We start from the raw sequence: 6,000 nt of genomic DNA, 5'->3' as shown, positions 1-6,000 counted from the left end.
TAAGGCTAGAGCAAAATACGTAATCAGAAACAGTCCAAAGAGGTCAAGGGCAAAGGCAAATAGGGTAATCCAAGAGTCAAAGAAGAGGTATACCAGGTAATGAAATAGAAGACACTGTAGCACGGTCAGGGCCGGCCTAAGGGGTGTGCGATCTGTGCGACCGCACAGGGCGCCATGTTTGCAGGGGAGCCTGACCGGGACTTAGATTAAAGCATCGTTTTTTTTTTTGGTTTTTTTTTAAACTTTATTTAACATCATTGATGTTAAATAAAGTTTAAAAAAAAACCCGATGCTTTAAACTAAGTCCCGGTCAGGGGCGCCGAGCGGTTGCTCGTGAAGTTCTCAGCAACCCCCCGTGCCCCTTACTCTCCGTGACTCCGTTGCGGTGCCGGCATCTCACGTTGAGCGCCGGACTATTCCGGCGCTCAACATGAAATGCCGGCACCGCGGGAAGCGAGAAGACGGATGCCTCCCGCTCTCACCGCAGGACTCCGGCAACAAGGTAAGGGGGGAGTGTAGTTTGAAGAGGGAGGGGGGTGTAGTTTGAAGGGGCAGAGGGAGGGGGGTGTAGTTTGAAGGGGCAGAGGGAGGGGGTGTAGTTTGAAGGGGCAGAGGGTGGGGGGTGTAGTTTGAAGGGGCAGAGGGAGGGGGGTGTAGTTTGAAGGGGCAGAGTGAGGGGGGTGTAGTTTGAAGGGGAAGAGGGGGAGTGTAGTTTGAAGGGGCAGAGGGGGTGTAGTTTGAAGGGACAGAGGGGGGGTGTAGTTTGAAGGGGCAGAGGGGGGGTGTAGTTTGAATGGCAGAGGGGGGGTGTAGTTTGAAGGGACAGAGGGGGGGTGTAGTTTGAAGGGACAGAGGGGGGTGTAGTTTGAAGGGACAGAGGGGGGGTAGTTTGAATGGGCAGGGGGGTAGTTTGAAGGGGTAGAGGGGAGGGGTAGTTTGAGGGGGGGTAGTTTGAAGGGGCAGAGAGGGGGGGTAGTTTGAAGGGGCAGAGAGGGGGGGTAGTGAGGGGGGGTGCCAGAGGAGTAGTCCGCACAGGGCGCCACAACGCCTAAGGCCGGCTCTGAGCACGGTAGGGAGGGTATATCTGGAAACTGAAATCCAAGGACACACAACACTGGAACACTGGAGCAATGTGGAAGAAGTCTGTGGGTTTTTTCCAATGCTGCAGGTAAGGCCCATAAGGAGTGGTTTTATATAATACATGCCTCTCCACACCACACTACAGGTCATAAGTGGTCTTGCAACTATCGACCCGGGGTCTCCTTCTCCTCCACAAGTGTGAACTGCAACCTCATCCTACTATGCATCGTATTTGAGACTTACTCCACGACCACATAGCTGTGAAGTAGGGGACAGGAGAAGGCAACCCCTGACCATGCCAGGTATGGACCAAAGGGGCCTGACAACACATTTTCATTGCTCCAGAGTCCCGTGGCGATGTGCTTTACACCACTCTATGTAGCTTGACATTGTGTATAGTGATCTTCGGTTTGCATGAAGCTGCTTCCTCATAAAAACCTATTTCATGAAGCACCCAACGCACAACACTTGTGCTGATGTTGCTTTCAGTGGCAGTTTAGAACTCTGTAGTAAATTATGCTATAGAGGACAAGCAATGTTTACTAGACTTCTGCATTCGTCTTCGGGCGAACATGGAAACGAACACGAAGAGTGCGTTTTCGTGTTCGTTCCGAAGACACGCCGAAGAGAAGACGGCGGCGGTAAAACGTAGGCGAAGACGAAGACACACACCACGAAGATCTTCGTGATCGTCTTCATCTTCGTCTACCATCCCCCCCCCCTCTTCTAACTTACCTTGTCTTCGCGGCTTCGCGGCAGCTCCCGGAAGTGGAAATCCGCAGGTTCGCCGTCACGGGTTACAGGGCAGTGCGAATGAGCTTATTGGTCGCCTACAGGGACCTCCTCTGGCATCAACCAATTGGTTGATGCCAGAGGAAGACCCTGCAGGTAACCAATAGGCTCACTCGCACGGTCTTTGTAACCCCTGACAGCGAACCTATGGATTTCTGCTCCCGTTAACCCCTTCGATGCTGCGTTATCTAACACAGCATCGAAGGAGTTAACGGGAGCGGAAATCCATAGGTTAAAGGGCCGTGCAAGCCACCAATAACCCTTAACCCTTTAAAAAACTAAGTTAACCCCTAACTAATTGAACAGGGAGGGAGACCAGTGGGATCTGCCGGGTAAGTTGCAGCATTGAGGTTTTAAAACCCCAATGCTGCAACTTACCCTGCCGATGCCACTGATCTCCCTCCCTGTTCAATTAGTTAAATGTCCGTACGAGCGACTTTATTGGTCGCTCGTACAGACATTTAACCCGGCACATACTAACTAATTGAACAGGGAGGGAGACCAGTGGCATCGGCAGCGTAAGTTGCAGCATTGGGGTTTTAAAACCCCAATGCTGCAACTTACCCTGCCGATGCCACTGGTCTCCCTCCCTGTTCAATTAGTTAAATGTCCGTACAAGTGACTTTATTGTTCGCTCGTACGGACATTTAATTAATTAAACAGGGAGGGAGACCAGTGGGATGTGCAGGGTAAGTTGCAGCATTGGGGTTTTAAAACCCCAATGCTGCAACATACCCTGCCGATGCCACTGGTCTCCCTCCCTGTTCAATTAGTTAAATGTCCGTACGAGCGACTTTATTGTTCGCTCGTACGGACATTTAATTAATTAAACAGGGAGGGAGACCAGTGGGATGTGCCGGGTAAGTTGCAGCATTGGGGTTTTAAAACCCCAATGCTGCAACTTACCCTGCCGATGCCACTGGTCTCCCTCCCTGTTCAATCAGTTAAATGTCCGTACGAGCGACTTTATTGTTCGCTCGTACGGACATTTAATTAATTAAACAGGGAGGGAGACCAGTGGGATGTGCCGGGTAAGTTGCAGCATTGGGTTTTTAAAACCCCAATGCTGCAACTTACCCTGCAGATGCCACTGGTCTCCCTCCCTGTTCAATTAGTTAAAGACCAGTGGCATCTGCAGGGCAAGTTGCAGCATTGGGGTTTTAAAACCTCAATGCTGCAACTTACCCTGCCGATGCCACTGGTCTCCCTCCCTGTTCAATTAGTTAAATGTCCGTACGAGCGACTTTATTGGTCACTCGTACGGACATTTAAGTAATTGAACAAGGAAGGAGACCAGTGGGATGTGCCGGGTAAGTTGCAGCATTGGGGTTTTAAAAGTCTGCACGAGCGACCAACAGAGTGGCTCGTGCAGACTTTTAAAACCCCAATGCTGCAACTTACCCGGCACATCCCACTGGTCTCCCTGTTCTATCAGTTAAATGTCCGTACGAACGACTTTATTGGTCGCTCGTACGGACATTTAACTGATAGAACAGGGAGACCAGTGGGATGTGCCGGGTAAGTTACAGCACCAGGACCCTAAAAGTCTGTACGAGCGACCAACAGAGTCGCTCGTACAGACTTTTAAAATCCCAATGCTGCAACTTACCCGGCAGATCCCACTGGTCTCCCTGTTCTATCAGTTAATAAATGATAGAACAGGGAGACCAGCGGGATCTGCTGGACAATTACGGCACCAGGAGTTTAACAGTCTGTACGAGCGACCCTATTGGTCGTCAGCAGGGGGCTCGTCTGCCATCAACCAATGGCAGACGAGCCCCCTGCTGACGACCAATAGAGTTGCTCATACGGACATTTAAACACCTGGCACCAGAGCGGCTTTAACCCCGTTTTAACCCCTTAACCGGGGAAAACGAAGAAAACCTGAACATGAAGAATGTCCGCGAATATTCGCCCGAAGAGAAGACAGGACCAGGCGAATATTCGCTGAATACGAAGTTTTTTTTTTTGCCGAAGACGAACACGAAGAGCCCCCTGGTGCCCAAGTCTAATGTTTACACACTTCAGTATCCAGTGGCACCAACTCTGTGTATGTGTGCAGTCTGCTGCTCAGTGGCCGAGCTGTTACTCCTAGACACTTTCACTTCACAATAGCATAATAATGGTAGCAGACATTTCACAAACTTACTTGTGGCAAAGTGTGGCCTATTCTAATGCCATTGTTTGTCTATGGAGATGGCTGCCTATGTGCTTGATTTTACATACCTGTTAGCAATGAGTGAGGCTGAAACACCTAAACCTAATAATTAGGAGGGGGGTCCACATACTTTTGTTGATATAGTATACCCCTACCCAATAATAGATTTGACTTATTCATCTCTGTTTTCTAGTACTTGTCAAAAAGGTTCACTAATCATTTAGTTATCAAATAAAATGGACGTTATCACTAAACAGGTTTTTCTACCTTTTAATAACATGTCTATTATTTTTCTAGAATACCAGTAAGGCTGCTCTCATCTGGATTTTTGTAATGCCTGTATTGCTACTTCTTCGTTATATGCAAACCAGATTCTGGACTCCGCCTAATTTAGTAGACAATGTTAGGCCTATCAGAATTCTAATGGCACACATCATTATAATGCAACAGAACCTCTGCTCCATACAATAATATTAGCACCAATAACTCAATATTTAGGACACTCATTCTCCTTCTGACATGTCTTTAGATATACGTTGCTTTTTGGTTTTGCAAAAAAGCCCAATTCTATGGTCTAATTACAGTTATATATGGGTACAAATAGATTGTTTCCATAATTGTATCTTGTTGCTGTTGTGAAATAAACCTTGACCTAAACTTCATCTGTCACGTTACCTTGGATTACAAAATATATAGTCAGCTTTTGAATAGAGTCTAGATTGCTGTTACAATAAGATCTTTGTGTTAACTTGAAATCATTTAGAGGTTAGACTCAATTGAACATCGCTTGGCAGGGGAGTTTTTATGATAGTACGGTTGCTATAAACTACAAATAAGCTTCTCAACGTATACAAAGTCTTGTTTTCCTTTTACTTTGGATTCTGTAAAAGAGGTTTTTAAGATGATGTAAATTACATTGTATTTGTGTGTATCTTAAAATAATGTAGTGCATTCATCAGATCAGGAGTTTAAAGTCTATCTGATGGTGCCAACCCCTTTGGACTGGTATGGCACGTGATATCTATCACCAGTCAGCTCTAGCGCTGACTCGGCAGACAGAAAGTGTTCAAATTGATTTAAATGAGATCATTTTCCTGCAACAAATTGTCTTCTCCCTATGGTACTGTGTGTAATTTTTTAACCTTAGTTTAATACGCCACCTTCTATGGTGAAGGTGTCAGGGATATTACATCCTTTAACTCGTTATAGCAGTTGCTATAGCAGGAAGCATTATTTATGCATATTACCTGCACATGTTGCGTAGAACTCATTGAAGCAAAAACAGTATTCAAAGAATTGTAGCCTCGGCACATATTACATTAAATTTCTTGATATGGCACCATCAGATTCCGTGGTGCTGTTATAATCAGTGGAATAATAAACGTAAAGTCATGATTTATAAAGACACGGAGGCGAGTATTATGCATATCTCTTTCTTTAATACCCTCAGCAGCAAAGAGAGAAAAAACTGTAAACCCATCAGATAACAACAAATATAATACTCCTCCTTCCTACATATAACAGGATACATCACTAAGCCCCTCCTCTTTCTTTGTAATAACTCCATCAGATACAACAAATGTCCCGTAAACAATTGGAATTCCAATAAATACTTAATCTAGGAAAATGGGAAAAACTGGAACAAAAAACGCCACTTCTCCACGAAATCCAACAGGATCTCTGTACGAAAAACTTCCATAGGATCAATATATTGTCTTTATGCTAGGAGAAGAAAACATATGAATAATACACTTGTAATGACAGCCGAATAGCAGTGTATCATCCATAAGTATATACATACGTATTTACGTTAAACAGATGTCAAAATCAGATATCATACTTAAGATCAAATATTCATAATATACAGAGTGGGTAACATAACAGTAAATCAAAAACAATACAAAAACCCCATACAGGGCAAGAATAATACTTGCTTCCGTGTCTTTATAAATCATGACTTTACGTGATGC

The sequence above is a fragment of the Sceloporus occidentalis genome, unplaced genomic scaffold (genome assembly GCF_023333645.1).
Source record: "Sceloporus occidentalis isolate IW3139 unplaced genomic scaffold, rSceOcc1.0.p SCAF_16, whole genome shotgun sequence".
Classification (NCBI taxonomy): domain Eukaryota; kingdom Metazoa; phylum Chordata; class Lepidosauria; order Squamata; family Phrynosomatidae; genus Sceloporus; species Sceloporus occidentalis.
Note: the sequence above shows the minus strand (reverse complement) of the source record.